The 21,001-nt window shown below is 42.4% G+C and overlaps 1 protein-coding gene across 1 annotated transcript in view; it reads right to left on the bottom strand.

Moving 5' to 3' along the window:
* LOC115200958 (semaphorin-4G) overlaps positions 1-17,379 on the bottom strand; it is a 74,874-nt gene extending 57,495 nt beyond the window's left edge. Inside the window, exon 1 of the mRNA XM_029764110.1 lies at positions 17,050-17,379. The gene's annotated coding sequence lies outside the window, so the exon portion shown is untranslated. The remainder of the gene's footprint in view (positions 1-17,049) is intronic.
* Positions 17,380-21,001: the final 3,622 nt, after the last annotated feature.

Below are 21,001 nucleotides of genomic sequence, written 5' to 3'. Positions count from 1 at the left end.
CAGGAGCATGTTGGTGTCAGATTTGATGCACCGGTATTGCTTGCCATGCGGAAGCAGAGAGAACAGTCTTGGGTGGCTTGAGTCCTTTCACACTACCTGATATAAAGATCTTGGATGGCAGGGAGCTCAGCCCCAGTGATGTACAGTCAAGATACTCTCAATGGTGCAGCTTTAGAACTTTTAGAGGATTTGAAGGCCCATGCCAAACCTTTTCAACTTCCTAAAGGGGAAGAGGCGCTGTCGTGCCTTTTTGACAACTGTGCGCGTGTGTGTTGCATTTTAAGTCCTTAGTGATTTGGAACCGAGGAACTTGAAGCTCTCAAACCCACTCCGCTCCAGCCCCGTCGATGTGAATAGGAGCGTGATCGCCTGTAGTCCACGATCAGCTCCTTGGTCTTGTTGACGTTGAGGGAGAAGTTATTGTCCTGGCACCAGGCTTCCAGGTCACTGACCTCCTTCCTGTAGGCATTCTCATTGTCGCCGGTGATCAGGTCTACCACTGTTGTGTCATCAGCAGACTTGATGATGGTGTTGGAGTGGGGCATGGCCATGCAGTCATGAGTAAACAGGGAGTACAGGAAGGGGATTATGCACAAATCCCTGTGGGGCCCCCAGTGTTGAGGGTCAGTGTGGCTGAGGTGATGTTGCCTATTTTCACCACCTGGGATCGGCCAGTCAGGAAGTCCAGGATCCAGTTCCATCCCAGGGTCCTAAGCTTGGTGACAAGCTTGGAGGGGACAATGGTGTTGAACTCCACTGGATATCATAAAGTGAATGCACCAATTTGTAAGTCGCTCTGGATAAGAGCGTCTGCTAAATGACGTAAATGTAAATGAACGCTGAGATGTAGTCACTGAACTGCATTCTCACATAGGTATTCCTCTAATCTAGATGGGTGAGGGCAGTATGAAGTGCAATTGAGATTGCGTCGTCTATGGATCTGTTGCGGCAGTATGCAAATTGGAGTGGGTCTAGGGTATCTGGGATGATGGAGTTGATGTGAGCCATAACCAGCCTTTCAAAGCACTTCATGATTACAGATCTTGTTCCACGCTGTCACCGCAGTAGGACGTGTATATCTGTCTTTGTCTTATCCCGTGTTTTATACCATGTAAATAGCCAGTCTTTTTTCGTATATATATCTTAATCTCGCTTTATATCTACGAACTAAATATACTTTCCTGCAACCTGCCTCACCCAATGTGGTACGGATCTGCTATTTTTATTCCTTCTAACTAGAACTTTCATCAGGAGCTAGCCAGCTAACTAGCTACTAGTCTTTGTTAGCCACAGCTAGCGGTCCTCGCCTTTTTTTCACTGGCATCAGCCAGCTTTAGCTCAGACAACACCTGCCAGTCTGCACAGCGCAATATCAACCCAAAGCATGTCGGACTGCATCTCTCTACCATATCACCGTATTCCTGCCGCTCTGGATCATTACACCGGATCATTACTCCGGATCATCGCAGCTAGCTAGCTGCAAACGAGTGGCTACTGTTAGCTAATGCCTCTGTCCCGAAGCAAGCACCAGCTAGCCTCGAGCTAGCCTCGAGCAAGGTCCATATACCAGCTAAATCTAGAGCTACAATACCTCCTTTTCCAATTGGCATGGACCCTTTATTGTTGACATGGAGCCCCACTGATCCATCACGACTGGACTGCCGGTGTGATCACCCGATGTGGTCTCAACAGGCTATTCTGTTACGATGTCGCCGAAGAATCATCTACTAGCCCCGGCCCGCTAGCTTTTCTGAACGCTGTGTCCCCTGCTCGCCTAGCGTAGTAGTGACTACCGAACAGCACCCTGACTCACCTATTGCTGCTCTTTTGACTCTATGATCACTCGGCTACACAGCTGATGCCCCCTGGACTGTTTCGATAACACGGTACCTCATTTTTGTTTACCTGTCGGCCCCAGCCTCGAACTCAGGTCCTGTATGTACCTAACTGACCCACTCTGCCCATTCATCACCATTTACCCGTTGTTGTCTTAGCTCTCCTGTTCAACACCTGTGATTGCTTTATGCCTCTCTCTAATGTCAATATGCCTTGTCTACTGCTGTCTTAGCTAGTTTATTCATTAATTTCACTGTAGAGCCCTCAGTCCTGCTAAAAATACCTTAGATAGCTCTTTCGTCCCACCAAACACACATATGGAGACCTCGCCTAGGTTAACTAATGCCTCCAGAGACGAAACATCTCTCATCATCACCCAATGCATAGGTTTACCTCCACTGTACTCGCATCCTACCATACCCTTGTCTGTACTTTATGCCTTGAATCTATTCAACCACGCCCAGAAATCTGCTCTTTTTATTCTTTGTCCCCAATGCACTAGACGACTAGTTCTTATAGCCTTTAGCCGTACCCTTATCCTACTCCTCCTCTGCTCCTCTGGTGAAGTAGAGGTTAACCCAGGCCCTGTAGCCCCCAGTTCCACTCCTATTCCATAGGCGCTATCATTTGTTGACTTCTGTAACCGTAAAAGCCTTGGTTTCATGCATGTTAACATCAGAAGCCTCCTCCCAACGTTTGTTTTTTTCACTGCTTTAGCACACTCCGTCAACCCTGATGTCCTAGCCGTGTCTGAATCCTGGCTTAGGAAGGCCACCAAAAATTCTGAAATTTCCATCACCAACTACAACATTTTCCACCAAGATAGAACTACCAAAAGGGGTTGAGTTGCAATCTACTGCAGAGACAGCCTGCAGAGTTCTGTCATGCTATCCAAGTCTGTGCCCAAACAGTTTGATCTTCTACTTTTAAAAATCCACCTTTCCAGAAATAAGTCTCTCACTGTTGCCGCTTGTTATAGACCCCCCTCAGCCCCAGCTCTGCCCTGGACATCACATGCAAATTAATCGCCCCCCCCCCCCCATTTATCTTCAGAGTTTGTACTGTTAGGTGACCTAAACTGGGATATGCTTAACACCCCGGCCGTCCTACAATCTAATTATCATGGAACCTACCATGTACAACCCTAAATCCGTAAACACGGGCACCCTCATAGATATCATCCTGACCAACCTGCCCTCTAAATACACCTCTGCTGTCTTCAACCAGGATCTCAGTGATCACTGCCTCATTGCCTGCATCCGTAATGGGTCTGCGGACAAACGACCACCCCTCATCGCTGTCAAAAAGCTCCCTAAAACACTTCAGCGAGCAGGCCTTTCTAATCGATCCGGCCCAGGTATCCTGGAAGGATATTGACCTCATTCCGTCAGTAGAGGATGCCTGGTTATTCTTTAAAAGTGTTTTCCTCACCATCTTAAATGAGCATGCCCTATTCAAAAAATGTAGAACTAAGAAAAGATATAGCCCTTGGATCACGAAAGCTGCCGCGGTTATCCCCCTCTTCAAAGGGGGACACACTCTAGACCCAAACTGTTACAGACCTATATCTATCCCACCCTGCCTTTCCAAGGTCTTCAAAAGCCAATTGAACCTCTCTAGGGGGTGTGGGACGGTAGTGTCCCACCTGGCCAACATCCAGTGAAATTGCAAAGCGCGAAATTCAAAAATACTCAATTCAAATATTTAACATTCTTGAAAATATGTGTTATTCATCAAAATAAAGCTTAACTTCTTGTTAATCCAGTCGCCATGTCAGATTTCAAAAGGCTTTACGGCGAAAGCAAGATTATCTGAGGACAGCGCTCAGCACACAAAACATTACGTACAGTTACCAGCCAAGTAGACTAGTCACGAAAGTCAGAAATAGCAATAAAATTAATCAATGATCTTCGTATGGTTGCACTCACAAGACTCCATGTTACACAATAAATGTTCGTTTTGTTCGATAAAGTCCCTCTTTATATCCAAAAACCTCCATTTGTTGACGCGTTTTGTTCAGTAATGCAATTGCTCAAATGCGGTCACAAGAGGCAGACAAATTCCAAATAGTATCTGTAAAGTTCGTAGAAACATGTCAAACGATGTTTATAATCAATCCTCAGGTTGTTTTTAGCCTAAATCAATAATATTTCAAAAGGACAATAGCGTCGTCAATATTAAAGAAAAACAAGAAAGGTGCGCTCTCGGTCGTGCGCAGTAACCAGCTCTGAGGACTCACTCAATGTTGTCATTATCCCTAATTTTTCAGAATAAAAGCCTGAAACAATGTCTAAAGACTGTTCACAACTAGTGAAAGCCATAGGGAATCTGGGTCCTATCCCTTTAAATGGTGGATCGGCTTTCATTGGAAAAACAGCCATTTCAAAGTAATGGCACCTCCTGGATGGATTTTCCTCAGGTTTTTGCCTGCCATTTCAGTTCTGTTATACTCACAGACATTATCTTAACAGTTTTAGAAACCTTGGAGTGTTTTCTATCCAAATCTACTAATTATATGCATATCCTAGCTTCTGGGCCTGAGGAGCAGGCAGTTTACTTTGGGCACGATTTTCATCCGGAGGTGAAAATAGTGCCCCCTACCATAGTGAGGTTAACAAACAGATCCCCGGCCATTTCGAATCCCACCGTACCTTCTCCGCTATGCAATCTGGTTTCCGAGCTGGTCATGGGTGTACCTCAGCCACACTCAAGGTCCTAAACAATATCATAACCGCCATCGATGAAAGACAACACTGTACAGCTGTATTCATTGACCTGGCCAAAGCTTTCACCGCATTCTTATTGGCAGACTCAACAGCCTTGGTTTTTCAAATGACTGCCTAGCCTGGTTCACCAACTACTTGTCAGACAGAGTTCAGTGTGTCAAATCGGAGGACCTGTTGTCCGGACCTCTTGCAGTCTCTATGGGGCTGCCACAGGGTTCAATTCTCTGGCCGACTCTTTTCTCTGTATACATCAATTATGTCGCTCTTGCTGCTGGTGATTCTCTGATCCACCTCTACGCAAACACCATTATGCATACTTCTGGCCCTTCTTTGGACTCTGTGTTAACAAATCTCCAGACGAGCTTCAATGCCATACAACTCTCCTTCCGTGGCCTCCAACTGCTCTTAAATGCAAGTAAAACTAAATGCATGCTCTTCAACCGATCGCTACCCGAGCTCGCCCGAGCTCGCCCGTCTAGCATCACTACTCTGGACGCTTCTGACCTAGAATATGTGGACACCTACAAATACCTAGGTGTCTGGTTAGACTGTAAACTCTCTTTCCAGACTCACATTAAGCATCTCCAATCCAAAATTAAATATAGAATCGGCTTGCTATTTCTCAACAAAGCATCCTTCACTCATGCTGCCAAACATACCCTCGTGAAACTGACTATCCTACTGATCCTTGACTTCGGCGATGTCATTTACAAAATAGCCTCCAACAATCTACTTGGATGCAGTGTATCACAGTGCCATCCGTTTTGTCACCAAAGCCCCATATCTACCCACCACTGCGACCTGTATGCTCTCGTTGGCTGGCCCTTGCTTCATATTCGTTGCCAAACCCACTGGCCAAACCCACTGGCTCCAGGTCATCTATAAGTCTTTGCTAGGTAAAGCCCCACCTTATCTCAGCTCACTGGTCACCATAGCAACACCCAGCCGTAGCACGCGCTCCAGCAGGTATATTTCACTGGTCATCCCCAAAGCCAACTCCTCGTTTGGCTACCTTTCCTTCCAGTTCTCTGCTGCGAATGACTGCAACGAACTGCAAAAATCACTGAAGCTGGAGACTCATATCTCCCTCACTAACTTTAAGCATCAGCTGTCAGAGCAGCTTACAGATCATTGTACCTGTACATAGCCCATCTGTAAATAGCACACCCAACTACCTCATCCACAACTACCTCATCCCTTCTGATCCCTCCTGTCTCAGCCTCCAGTATTTATGCTGCAGTAGTTTATGTGCCGGGGGGCTAGGGTCAGTCTGTTACATCTGGAGTATTCTTTTGTCTTATCCGGTGTCCTGTGTGAATTTAAATATGCTCTCTCTAATTCTCTCTCTTTCTCTCTTTCTTTCTCTCGGAGGACCTGAGCCCTAGGACCATGCCTCAGGACTACCTGGCATGATGACTCCTTGCTGTCCCCAGTCCACCTGGCCATGCTGCTGCTCCAGTTTCAACTGTTCTGCCTGCGGCTACGGAACCCTGACCTGTTCACCGGACGTGCTTGTTGCACCCTCAACAACTACAATGATTATTATTATTTGACCATGCTGGTCATTTATGAACATTTTAACATCTTGACCATGTTCTGTTATAATATCCACCCGGCACAGCCAGAAGAGGACTGGCCACCCCTCATAGCCTGGTTCCTCTCTAGGTTTCTTCCTAGGTTTTTGGCCTTTCTAGGGAGTTTTTCCTAGGGAGTTTTTCCTAGCCACCATGCTTCTTTCACATGCATTGCTTGCTGTTTGGGGTTTTAGGCTGGGTTTCTGTACAGCACTTTGAGATTTCAGCTGATATACGAAGGGCTATATAAATACATTTGATTTGATATAATTTATTGTTTTGCTCCTTTGCACCCCAGTATCTCTACTTGCACATTCATCTTCTGCACATCTATTACTCCACTGTTTAATTGCTAAATTGTAATTATTTCGCCACTATGGTGTCACGTCCTGACCAGTAATAGGGTTATTTGTTATTGTAGTTTGGCCAGGACGTGGCAGAGGGTATTTGTTTTATGTGGTTCGGGGTGGTGGTTTGTTTAGAAGGGTGTTTGATTTATAATTTCCGGGTTTTGGGTTATGTTCTATGTTTTTGTAGTTCTATGTTCTTTCTAGTTTAGTATTTCTATGTTTAGGTATTGGGTGTTGGACTCTCAATTGGAGGCAGGTGTTTCCTAGCTGCCTCTGATTGAGAGTCCTATAATTAGGTATGTGTTTGTGTTTGGAGTTTGTGGGAGATTGTTCTGTGTATAGCCTTGTGCCTTACCAGACTGTTATTCGTCATTGTGTTTTGTGTACGTGTTTATTTTGGTTTCCCTTCTTTTCCTTAATAAAGAAGATGAGTACATACGATCTCGCTGCGTATTGGTCCGACAATGATTTCTCTTTATCGTCTGACGAGGAAGAATGTGACATATGGCCTATTTATTGCCTTACCTCCCTAATCTTACTTCATTTGCATACACTGTATATAAACTTTTCTATTGTGTTATTGACTGTACAGTTGTTTGTAGCATGTGTAACTCTGTGTTGTGTTGCACTGCTTTGCTTTATCTTGGCCAGGTCGCAGTTGTAAATGATAACTTGTTCTCAACTGGCCTACCTGGTTAAATAAAGGTGAAATAAAACAAATTAAAATGTGAGTGCAACAGGGCGGTAGTCATTGTGGCAAGAAGCCGTAGAGTTCTTGGGAACAGGAATAATGAACTTCTGCTTAAGACATGGGGATTACAGACTGGGACAAGGAAAGGTTGAAAATGACCCTGAATATGCCTGCCAGCTACTCTGCACATGTGCTGAGAACGCACACTGGGATACCGTCCGTCTCCGCGGCCTTACAAGTGTTGGCCTGATTAAAGACCTTACTCATGTCGGCCTCGGAGAGCAAGATCACCCAGTCCTCTAGGTCGGCGTTAGTGTTGGTTTTGTTATTGTCGAAGCATGCATAAAATGCGTTGAGTTTGTCTGGTAGAGAGGCATCATTGGGCAGATCACGACTGAGTCTTCCTTTGTAATCAGTAATGACTGTAGACCCTGCCACATGCGGCGGGCTTCGGAACCTGTGTAATATGCTACTACCTTATTCCTATATTATCATTTTGCTTGTTTAATGACTCTGCAGATGGAACTTATTGTACTTGTTCCTGTCCTCAGCCATAGCCTCAGATTTGTCTGCCATAGCCCTGTGTGCGGCTCGAACCTCAGTGTTAATCAGGGCTTTTGATTGGAGAAGCAGAGAACCTTCACTGTGGGGACAACGTCGCCGATGTATTTCCTAATGAAGCCGGTAACGGAGGTGGTTAGCTCGCCGATATTATCGGCGCAGTTTCGAAAATATTCCGATCAGCGCTAGAAAAGAAGTCCTGTAGCATAATCTCTATTTCTGATGACCAATTCTCAATTGAGCGAGTCACGGGTACTTCCTGTTTGAGCTTCTGCTTGTAAACACCAGTTACGATAACAGCTGAAAACTCCCTCGGGAGGTAAAAGGGTTTGCATTTGACGATCAGGTATTCCAACACATGTGAACAATGGATCGAGACTTCGACTGAGCTCGAATCAGCACATCATTTGTTGTTGATGAAGAGGCAAACCCCTCCCCTCTCGATTTCCCTGACTCCACTGTCCTGTCCGCTCAGTGAATGGAGAATCGATACAGTTGGATAGCCATGGGGGGTACCTTGTCCGAAAGCTATGCTCCAGAAAAGCTGACAATATTGCAGTTACGAGAGTCCCGTTGTTAGAAAATCCGTGATCGGAGGTCATCCATCTTATTATCAATTGGCCAATGGAATGGAGGAAAGAGGTGGCCGGTTTTCCCTTCGCGATTGAGATGTCAATATAAATCTTATTTGGGTATAAAGCAGGAAAATAACAAAAATGTTCAAGGAACAGAAACAGAATCTGGAATGAAAGTGATCCATACTGTTCCGGAACATAACCGTTATTTTAAAAGCAAGGAAACCGGTTAATAATGTTCTTTTATGTTGCAGGGAAAAAAATTATAGTCCCACAACAAAACACAATAAAGCGCCTATGCAAAGCCCTGACTCTGTCACTCAAAAACTAATTCCAGTGTCTGCCTGCAAGCTGTAAATCTTTGCCTTTGCGTGTTTACGCTACCTGCCCCTCCCGCCTCCGAAGCATAGGCTACTGTACTGACGTTTCAAGTTTGATTCAGAAAATAGGGAGATATATTTTTAGCTAGGGAAGAATGGATGAACTTTTTCAATGCTAGTTAAGGATACTACAGCCTTAGTTATTACCTTTCACGTTGGATTTATTAACTACAAAATGGTAAGTCATGTTTAATTCTGCCGCTCTGCACACACAAGTTTGTTAGCTAGCAAGCTCAAGCTTGTTAGCTAGCTAACGTTAGCTCAAAGGACATTCAAAGTTCCTCCATAGAAGCAGTTCCTCCTAGGTATAATTCTGTGGCCCTAATTCATATAATGCATGTCATAACAAGATGCCCAGACTCCTCAACCCTGTCTCAATCTCTCCCACCTGCAAAATTTCAGTTGCATGTTGCGCCATAGGCTACACTTGTCTGACCATCAGGCATTTAAACAACCAGCGTGCCTGCTCTATCCACACTTATTGGTGAAGTAACTGAATGAGCTAAATGTTTTTTTAAAAACTGCTGATTTCACAGGTTAAAAAGGGAACAGAAGGGCCTCCAGAGTACCACAGTGGTCTAAGGCACTGCATCACAGGCTGCATCCCAGGCTGTGTCACAACCGGCCGTGACCGGGAGTCCCATTGGGCGACGCACAATTGGCCCAGCGTCGTCCGGGTTACGGGAGGGTTTGGCCGGGGGGGCTTTACTTGGCTCATCGTGCTCTAGCGACTCCTTGTGGAGGCCGGGCGCCTGCACGCTGATTCGGTCATCAGTTGAATGGTGTTTCTTCCGACACATTGGTGCAGCTGGCTTCTGGGTTAAGCGAGCGGGTGTTAAGAAGCGCGATTTGGCGGGTCATGTTTCGGGGATGCATGGCCCAACCTTTGCCTCTCCTGAGACCGTTGGGGAGTTGCAGCGATGAGACAAGATCGTAAAATGAAAATTGAGGAGAAAAAGGGTGTAAAAATTACAACACAAAAGAACGATATAAACTGGTACTTTTTTGGGGGTTCGAACCGGTTCAGAACTTTATTTGCTTGTTGGAACATAGGAACGAAACAAAAAAATTATGGTTCGAAACAAACCCTGGTATAAAGTATATCCTTTGAACACAATGAACATTTAGCATATTCACCAATAGCCATATCTGACACATCGCACCCAACAACAAACAACATTGAGTATGGTTACATGCACACAATAATGCAATTATTGTGGATTGTCAGATTAATATAATAGTTTTATTAAAACCTTTACATGCTTTGCAAGAAGAATGATTTCCCTAATAATCCTGTTTACATGGACACATCTGAAATCAGGCTACCTGATGGCACTCTGATAAATGCAGAAAAACACCAATCAAAATAAACATTTTACCACAGCGACCATGTTATTTTCGGGAAGCATATTTGATCCTGAGTTCCGACATACAAAGTTTGCATGTGAAAACTACTTCTAAGACGCATACATTCAGTTGTTCCGAAACTACTTTACTTGCACTAAAGAGGGACGGTCGCTCAGCTGGTGCTAGCATATGCACTGATCAAATATACAGCTGAAAGGCCGATTAAGCTGTTTACATGTCCTAAGAATTCGAAAGATTGCTCAGTTTTAATCGGCGTACGCTTACTTTGATTTGACATTGCGCTGATTAAGATAAGCAGTAAGGTGTTTACATTAGTATTGCATAATCAGCCTACTACCATAATCAGTTTAATATCTAATTATTACTGTGCATGTAAACATACTCACTGTCACAACATTTCCACAACACAGTAGTAGAGGCACATTAACAATTATGTCACATTGACGGAGAGAGGTTTCACATTTTTTTCAGTAAAATATCCAACTGAATAAAAGGTTTATTTTTAAAACCAAAGCCAATCCAGATAAGGGCAGTAAAAGGCTAGTGAATAGTCATGACACAAGGTCATTTGCTTCTCTGTGTTGGAAAAGTAGCTACTCTCTTTCGTTTGAACCCTGAGGGTACCGAACTGAATAAATTATTGTTAATCAAAAAACATGAAGAGGATGACACTGGATCCCCATTTTGATGTGATTTACACCCTACCTCACAACAACCCTCCATCTCCGGTGTCACCTTGAATCAGTGTCCATGAGTTACAGGGTCACAGAGTTCAGGTTGCTTATCATCATCACTTCTGGTGCTCCATACTATATTACCTCTTATAAACTGGGTGGTTTGAGCCCTGAATGCTGATTGGCTGACAGCCATGGTATATCAAACCGTATACCACGGGTATGACAAAACGTGTATTTTTACTGCTCTAATTACATTGGTAATCAGTTTATATTAGTAATAATGACCCTCGGGGGTTTGTGATATATGGCCAATATACCACGGCTAAGGGCTGTATCCAGGCACTCGTGCATAAGAACAGCCCTTATACCACACTTCCTCGGGCCTTACTGCTTAATTATATGAAGCACTCCATCAGGACAGGTAGAAATTAGCAAGACATTCGGGAAGCCATGCACTGTACATTTTAACTTGACCTATAAATTGAGTGGGGATTATGTGCCTTATACTGTAACAAAGGAAAGCTTCCATTTACTGTAGCATCAGTTTTTCCCAGCTCTAAGTTGTCACCATGCATATTTGCTGGACTCGGGCGCAACTTTCACTGGGGACGGGGGGACAAGATCCCCCCCACATTCTGAAAATGCATTTTGGTCCCCTCCAGTTTTATCACTGCACTGTGATACAAAAAGCGGCATCGGTGTGCTTTAGGACCATGCGGATGCCTCAGAGCTATTGGGTAGGCTGTTTGGTGTATCAACCGGCTGGATTTCAAACCACACGGACACCACAGAGCGTGCCAACAGAGACAGCTGTTGTCTGTGTGTGTTGTGCTTTTTCTCAGCGTTGTAAAAGCAAGCAGAACAGAAACTGGCTACTCTTCATTTGACTGATGTAGCTGGCAAGGTAACTGCTGTTTGACTTAACAGAAAAATGTATTTATTCCCAGTGCTGAGTTAGTAGTGTAACTGACATGAAACGTGTCAGTTACACATGTTTCATCCCCTCTCGACTGAAGTTCTGTCTGAAGTGAATTAACTAGCTAGCTATTAGCTACCACAGCCAGTTTAGCTCTAGCCTCTAGCTTTCTGTAAGGTAGCAGTATCTAACAGCTGTTGTGTGTATGGACATGTTTTGTCCTGTTTCAACAGAAGTAAAGTAACTTAGCTAGTTTTCGGCAGTTGATGAACCATTAGAGCTAGCCAAAAGTTGGCAAACGTTAGCTAGCTAGCTAGCTAGCAAGCTTACAATCCCTAGCTGCTGGGCTGCTAAGTCCTGGCACTGGGGGTCTGCCGTACTCTTGGTTGTCACTCTGGCCTTGGCCTAACACACCTGAAACCAATAATGAATGTTGCACTAAGATCTTAAAGCTGAGTGGGATGTGTTGGGTTGGGACGCTGCAGGGTGGTGGACCTCTAGGGGCAGGACGTGGCAATCCAGCTATGTTGTTTGCAAGTAAAAAGAGCTCTACAGTACTATTAGGCCTATGATATGAATTACAGTGCCCTCTGTAATTATTGGGTCAATTAAGCATTTTTTTCTTATTGCTCTATAGTCCACAGTTAGGATTTGAAATCAAACAATGACTGTGAAATTAAAGTGCAGACCCTCAGCATTAATTTGAGGGTATTTTAATCCATATCGAGTGAACCATTTAGAAATGATTTTTGTACATAGTCCCCCCATTTTAGGAGAGCAAAAGTTTGTGTATTAAAGTAGTTAAGTACTAGGTCCTACATTCATAGCAGGCATTGACAACATCAAGCTTGTAACTACAAATTTGTTGAATCTAGTTGCTGATTGTTTTGGTTGTGTTTCAGATTATTTTGTGCCCAATAAAATGAATGGTAAATAATGTATTATGTCATTTTGGAGTCACTTTTTTATTGTAAATCTGAATAGAATATGTTTCTTAACAGTTCTACATTAATGTAACGATCGTCGTAGAGAGGCGACCAAGATGCAGCGTGACACGTGTTCATGATTATTTATTTGAATCAAACAAACACTCGAACAAAAATAACAAAGGGAACCAAAAGCGCACAGTTCTGTCAGGTACAGAAGCACAAAACAACTACCCACAAACACAGGTGGGAAAAGGCTGCCTAAGTATGATTCCTAATCAGAGACAACGATAGACAGCTGCCTCTGATTAGGAACCATACTCGGCCCAAAACAAAGAAATACAAAACATAGAATGCCCACCCCACACCCTGACCTAACAAAATAGAGAAATAAACCGTCTCTCTCAGGTCAGGGCGTGACAATTAGTATGGATGATACCATGATTACGGATAATCCTGAATGAATCGTGACTAATGATGAGAGAAAGTTAGACGCACAAATTTCATACCCCTAAAACTAACTTCTCACCACTACAATAACAGGGGAGGTTAGCATTTTGGGGGGATATTTTACATTACATTTAAGTCATTTAGCAGACGCCCTTATCCAGAGCGACTTACAATATGATATTTGTGCATCTATAACTTTCTCACTCATCACTATTCACGATTCATAGATGATTATCCATAATCATGGTAGCATCCACATTCATGTAGAAGTATTTAGAAACATTATATTCTTTTTACAATAAAAGTGAACCCAAAATGACCCCAAAAGGGTAATATTACAGTACCAGTCAAACTTTTGGACACATTCAAGGGTTTTTCTTTATTTTTACTCTTTTCTACATTGTAGAATAATAGTGAAGACATCAAAACTATGAAATAACACATGGAATCATGTAGTAACCAAAATAGCTTTAAACAAATCAAAAGATACTTTAGATTCTTCAAAGAAGAATCTGATGCAGCACTCCATCACTCTCCTTCTTGGTCAAATAGCCCATACACAGCCTGGAGGTGTGTTGGGTCATTGTCCTGTTGAAAAACAAATGATAGTCCCACTAAGCGCAAACCAGATGGGATGGCGTATTGCTGCAGAACACTGTAGTAGCCATGCTGGTCAAGTGTGCCTTGAATTCTAAATAAATCACTGACAGTGTCACCAGCAAAGCACCCCACACCATCACACCTCCTCCTCCATGCTTCACGGTGGGAACCACACATGCGGAGATCATCCGTTCACCTACTATGTGTCTCACAAAGTCAAGGCGGTTGGAACCAAAAATCTCAAATTTGAACTCATCAGACCCAAGGACAGATTTCCACCATTCTAATGTCCGTTGCTCATGTTTCTTGTCCCAAGCAAGTCTTTTCTTCTTACTGTTGTCCTTTAGTAGCGTTTTTTTTTGCAGCAATTCAACCATGAAGGCCTGATTCATGCAGTCTCCTCTGAACAGATGATGTTGAGATGTGTCTGTTACAATTTTCCAGATTGACTGACCTTTATGTCTAAACTAATGATGGACTGTTGTTTCTATTTGCTTATTTGAGCTGTTCTTGCCATAATATGGACGTGGTATTTTGCCAATCTTCTGTATACCACCCCTACTTTGTCACAACACAATTCATTGGCTCAAACACATTAAGAAGGAAAGAAATTCCACAAATGAACTTTTAACAAGGCACACCTGTTAATTGAAATGCATTCCAGGTGACTACCCCATGAAGCTGGTTAAGAGAATGCCAAGAGTGTGCAAAGCTGTCATCAAGGGAAAGGGTGGCTACTTTGAAGAATCGCAAACACTTTTTTGGTTACTACATTATTCCATATGTGCTATTTCATAGTTTGATGTGTTCACTATTAATCTACAATGTAGAAAATAGTACAAATAAAGAAAAACCGTTGAATGAGTTGGTGTGTCCAAACTTTTGACTGTTACTGCAGATTGTGTAGGAAATTAGCTTTAGATGACCCCAAAAACCCCCCTGCGAGGTTATGTTCCCTCCACTTCTTCTAAAACCAAAGTCGCGCCCCTGGCTGGACTGATGAGTTGTCCTCTTCGGAATGTACCTGTATTCTAAAGGCTCATGTCATGAATAATGACTAATGAACTGATCTACTATAAAGGCCTTCCTCAGTCCACTAATACTTGAAGAGAGCACCAAAGGCAGTTTCCAGTGTGAAATCAATTTGTTACCAGTCCTAAACACACACACAAACACACAGCAAGGGTGCAGTTGATGGGAACATCTATCAAACCAAAGGTTGTGTGTTCGAATCTCATCATGGACAACTTTAGCATTTTAGCTAATTAGCAACTTTGCTACTTTTTCCTACTTTTTAGCTACTTTGCAATTACCTAGTATGTTAGCTAACCCGAACACCTTTAGCTAATCATCACCTAACTCTAACCTTAACCCTTTAACCTAACTCCTAACATTAACCCTAACCTTTACCCCTAACCCCTAGAGCTAGCTAGCATTAGCCACATAGCTAACGTTAGTCACAACAAATTGGAATTCGTAACATAAAATTGTATTTGTCACATGCGCCAAATACAACAGGTGTAGACCTTACCGTGAAATGCTTACCTACAAGCCCTTAACCAACAATGCAGTTCAATGAATAGTTTAAAAACTATTTACTAAATAAACTAAAGTAAAATTAAAAGTAACACAGTAAAATTACATAACAATAACAAGGCTATATACAGGGGGTAGCAGTACCGAGTCAATGTGCGGGGGTACAGGCTAGTCGAGGTAGTCTGTACATGTAGGTTGGGGCAAAGTGACTATGCATATATAATAAACAGCGAGTAGCAGCGGGGGGAGGGGGGGTCAATGTATATAGTCCGGGTGGCCATTTGATTAATTGTTCAGCAGTCTTATAGCTTGGGGGTAGAAGCTGTTAAGGAGCCTTTTGGACCTAGACTTGGTGCTCCGGTACTGCTTGCCGTGCGGTAGCAGAGAGATCAGTCTATGACTTGGGTGACTAGAGTCTTTGACAATTTTCCATGCCTTCCTCTGACACAGCCTAGTATATAGGTCCTGGATTGCAGGAAGCTTGGTCCCAGTGATGTATTGGGCCGTACGCATCACCCTCTGTAGTGCCTTACGGTCGGATGCTGAGCAGTTGCCATACCAGACGGTGATGCAACTGGTCAGGATGCTCTCGATGGTGCAGCTGTAGAACTTTTTGAGGATCTGGGGACCCATGACAAATCTTTTCAGTCTCCTGAGGGGGAAAAGGTTTTGCCCTCTTCATTGGTGTGTTTGGACCATGATAGATCGTTGGTGATGTGGATACCAAGGAACTTGAAACTCTCGACCCGCTCCACTACAGCCCATTTGATGTTAATGGGGGCCTGTTTGGCCCTCCTATTCCTGTAGGCCAGATCATCTCCTTTGTCTTGCTCACATTGAGGCAGAGGTTGTTGTCCAGGCACCACACTGCCAGGTCTCTGACCTCCTCCCTATAGGCTGTCTCATCATTGTCGGTGATCAGGCCTACCACTGTTTTATCGTCAGCAAACTTAATGATGGTGTTGGAGTCGTGCTTTGCCACGCTGTTGTGGATGAACAGGGTGTACATTTACATTTCGCCTAATTCGTAACATATTGTACGTTTAGCAAATTTGTGAACATATGGACGAATTGCAATTCGTAACATACTGTACGAATTGCAATTTGTAAGATATCATACAAATTGTAATTCGTAACATATCATACGAAATAGATGATGGATCCACAAATTCATTATTACATACCATATGAAATGTTAGATATCATAGAAACGTAACATATCATACTAAATGGAGTATCTTGGATTAGACCAGAATAATAGGACATGCTCTGAGACCATTGCTTGTTCATGTGGCCATAAACTGGCCTATATGGCTTTGCCTATTAGAAAACTTCAACAGCAATGTACTGTATATGGCCAGGAAAATGTTGCTTATAGATAAGTAAACTCGAGTGCTATATATGCTCTCAATATCATAGCAAGTTTGTAGGATAAATATTTGACATTATGACCGAGATCAGACAAAACCGTCATGGGCTTCATTTGCATTCCGGCACCTAATTGTACACATCGCAACATAACTTCTTATCATTCTGCCACGCGCGTAAGTGTTGTCTTATGTTATTACACATTTTCAGAGTAGCCTACCAATAATAACCATGTAATGTGCTCTGTCTGAAATAAATGATCCTATGTAGCCTAGTACACCACCGCGACGCAATACACATTTCCACAATGTTACGTGTCTGACGAACACTGCAGCATTTTAAGAATACTTCTTAGAGCGCTTTCTCACGCACCTTCACCTGCCTACGATTTGTCCTATGCCGCTCACACCCCATTCAAGACTGAATAGGTAAACTGAACGAAATACAATACAGAGTACTGTACAGTAGAGTACAGTACAGTTAGTCTACTGTAGTTGCAATTTTGTAAACCTTACCTTGCAAATGTTCTACGAAACTAGAGAATACTCTTCTATAGAATAATTATTTGTGAGTCCCCGCGTGGTGTTGAAGTGGTGCGCAGTCCAGCGCGCATATGCCAGCCTCTGCTCTGTCAAACCAGCGTTGTTGTGCATGCATATGTCTGTTCTAGTACCAACACCGGTGTCTCTCTCTCTCTCTCTCTCGCTCTCTCCATGCGCAAATGGTTTCAAATTAGAATGTTAATCAATCCCTTCTTGCCATTGTAAACAATTATCTCTGTGCTCATATCCTTGCTACTTCTGACATGGTAACATGCAACTCATTGGTCAGATGTGTCACTACACATCGGTTTAAATGTGGGTTTCCGAGTGGCGCAGCAGTCTAAGGCACAGCATCTCAGTGCTAGAGGCGTCACTACAGACCCTGGTTTGATTCCAGGCTGTATCACAACTGGCTGTGATTGGGAGTCCCATAGGGCGGTACACCCAGGTTAGGGTTTGGCAGGGGTAGACCGTCATTGTAACCAATAATTTGTTCTTAACTGACTTGCCTAGTTAAAAATATATATATATATATATTTGAATTGGTGTGACTTAATGTGGAGCTGATGTGGAAAGCCTATATACAATCCTAATAGCTTCCTACGATTATATATTCAAATCGATATGATAAATATTTTATGTGTGTGTGTGTGTGGCAGCAAATTGATTTCACACAGGTTAAACTGGAAACTTACTTTATCATAATTAAGATCCACTCATGCACTCACATCGACTTAGCACCACCTGTTGGGGGACCATGGGAGTTGAAGTGATATCAGGGTACATATACAAAACATGTTTTCAAAGGTCCTAGGAATCATGTTCAACCCTGTTTTAAAAAACCCAGCTCAGAGTAGGTTTTAGGACGAAGTTAAGACACTGCCTAGACAAACTCTGAGCAAAGAGTAAAATCAACTCAAACGTTTATCTCACTGGTAATCGCACAGTTTGAGGTACCGCAAAGGGAAGATGGAGATGACGCTCATTGACACTGTTGCAAATTATGGACAATAACCAATCAAATGATGGACAATAACCAATAACCAATGAGGCACCGCCAGCTGTGAACTCTATAGCACGCTTAAGACAACCACAGTGAACATGACTGTACATCAAATGTTGTAATGGTAAAACATTTGATATAATTTTTGCTTAATCTTAATTATTGCCTAATATGTTGGCATGCATAACCTTTATTATACAACCTTTTTTACCAATTCTGATGGTTGTCAAAATTCCGTTAAATCAACAGTCTACTCGTCACTCCCGTTTGACAACTCTACATAGCTTTGGCACAGTTATTAGGCATCAAGTCACTTGAAGATAATGTTGCATGCAACATCATATGCAACATTTGAAAGGTATCATTTTCATCGAACACAATCAAAGTTAACACAGGTGTGGATGTTTTCAATTGCCTAATTTATAGCATGCCCAATTTTGTGATTTTGCGCTACGAAGGGATAACTTGAAAACAAATGAATTAGGTTACTGAAATAATCTAAAGAAAAATGTGATTATGCGAGTGGTTATACATATTTAGGCATATCATGTGAATTAGTCCTCATGTGATATCATTGTCAAACGCACAAGAGATGTTGCACGTCTAGATTATTTATTGGTTGATCATAATGAAATATGAAAACATTCTTTCAACAACTCCAAGGCAATTAATTCCATGTGTTGCTGGAAGCACTTACTCACTGCATTTTTCTATTATAAAGACACCTCCTGGTAACTCTCAACTGGTTGGGACAGCTCATAGGGTCTCCTAAATATCTGTTAGTGCTGAGTGACGAACCATTTATTTTATTTTGTCATTTTTTAAAACAACTAATTGACTTAGGTTCGGTTAAATTATTTGAATTCCATTTCTTCGTTTTTTTCTGTGAGCTCAATGTGCAGTTCTGTAGAGATAAATCAGATTAAGCCTGAACTGTGCAATGTAGTAGGGAGTTGTAGTTTCCAAAAGGCCAATATTCGATGACGTTTAGCTCAGAAAACATGGCAATTAACTACAATGACCATAATCCATTGCGCACTCATTTAAATTTGTCTGGTCTGTGCGGAGCGGAAGAGAGAACGTGCAATCCCAAGCAGTTGCTTCAGAAGCCTGAAAATACATGATTTAAGTGATTAATAGTTGCTATTCAGCAGTCATAAAAGTATCAGGGGCGGAAATCCCGGGGGTGACAGGGGGGACACGACCCCCCCATCCTGGGAAAAATATGATTCGTCCCCCCCAATATATCACTGAAACATAACTATGTAATTTAAATAATATTAATAATACGCAATGAAAGCAATTGTGCTGATTATAGACACTTAATAGCGCGTTTTTAAGTTTCAAAAGATTGCGACCCCCCCCACCCTTTGCCTCAATGGTTTGATCCACTGCCAGTTCCTTAGTTGGCAAGGTAACAGAGGGGTCATGTCTACTGTCTGAAAGGCACTCAATGCACGTAACTGACGTGAGGATAATCCAGTCAATCGCGCACACACACTAGCTGAATATGCAGAGCTAGCGCGCAAATATTAACTATTAAGCTAGCTAGTACCTATTCCATTTATGTGGCGTCATCAAAGATGGAATCTTTGCTATCGTCAATTTATTCCAAGATCAGCATGCAGATGATGTAAGTTAGTGCTTCAAAGTCCCTGTGATAAGGTTAGCGATAAACTGAAGTCCAAACTGAACAGAACTACACTCTCTTCTACCATTGTCTTAAATATATTTAATGGTCTCGTTGCAAAAGCTAAATTGTCGCAAGGGAACTTTTATTTATTTATTTTATTTCACCTTTATTTAACCCGGGTAGCAAAGATTATAGCAAACACCACTGAAACTGAATTGGTGCTCGCTAGCTTTGCAAATTCAGTTATTGTTGGAAGCCAGCCAATATGAAACAAACTATTAAAATTATAAAAGGTTGCAGCATATGTTGTGTAAATGGTGAACTCATACAGCTGTCAACTCTTGTCCTTTTAATCCTTTTCACATTTGCTAGCTACCTTTTAGATTGAAGCCCAAATAGAATGATAGAAGATGATAGAAGCCCATCTCCTACTGTAAATAACCTACACACTGTGTGTGTAGCCAGCCAGCCAGGTAGAAAAATGGCAGAAAAATAAAAGACGGACATCAGAGTATTTTTCAATACACCAAAACGCATAGTAACAACCCTAGTAGCCTAATATCTCAAAGACTAGTTGATAAAATGTTCATAAGAAAGAAATGAAATTCTAATGGAAATGTTTCACAATGATGTCATTAGGCAGAGCAGGCAACAGATGGCACACAGACAGCAGAGTTGGGGACAGATATGCAGGGACAGACTGGCAGAGACAGGGAGTCTCAGGTAAGTTTGTTGAGTCTTTGTTTGGCAACATTATGAAAGGTTCTCCATTTTTTTGACTTGTAAAATAGGAACATAATTGGAAAATGCCATGGATACCCCCACTCTCAACTGAAACTGGTGACTGAACTAAGATTTGTTAAAGGCAATGGTATTGCTGTTGTGATTAGTTGTGTAGTTTTGAGTACCGGTAGTTAGGAGTACGGCAAACACCTTATTTCTTTGGTTCCTCAATATACATTTACCATATTACAATGTAGGCTATGTGTTACAGCACTACTTTTGGTGTCCCCCTCAGGAATTGCTCTTGAGAAAATTTCATGTAATTGTCCCCTCCAAAGTTGATATCAGATTTTCGCCCCTGAAAAGTATGCCTTATTTACCTTGAAGAACTAGTAAAATTGTGATTTTGTCAGACAGCATAGGCAGCATCTCTATAGAGATGAGATGATAACTTGGAATGAAATAATACAAGTAAGAAAATAAAACAAATGTTTTATTCAAGTAAAGTAATGTGAATAATTGAGGGTTAATAAGTGATATGTAGTAATGGGCAGTCACTACCATCA

Source organism: Salmo trutta, chromosome 10, assembly GCF_901001165.1.
Source record: "Salmo trutta chromosome 10, fSalTru1.1, whole genome shotgun sequence".
In the NCBI taxonomy this organism is placed as follows: Eukaryota; Metazoa; Chordata; class Actinopteri; order Salmoniformes; family Salmonidae; genus Salmo; species Salmo trutta.
The sequence above is the reverse complement of the archived record's forward strand: the minus strand, read 5'-3'. Positions and strand labels throughout refer to the sequence as shown.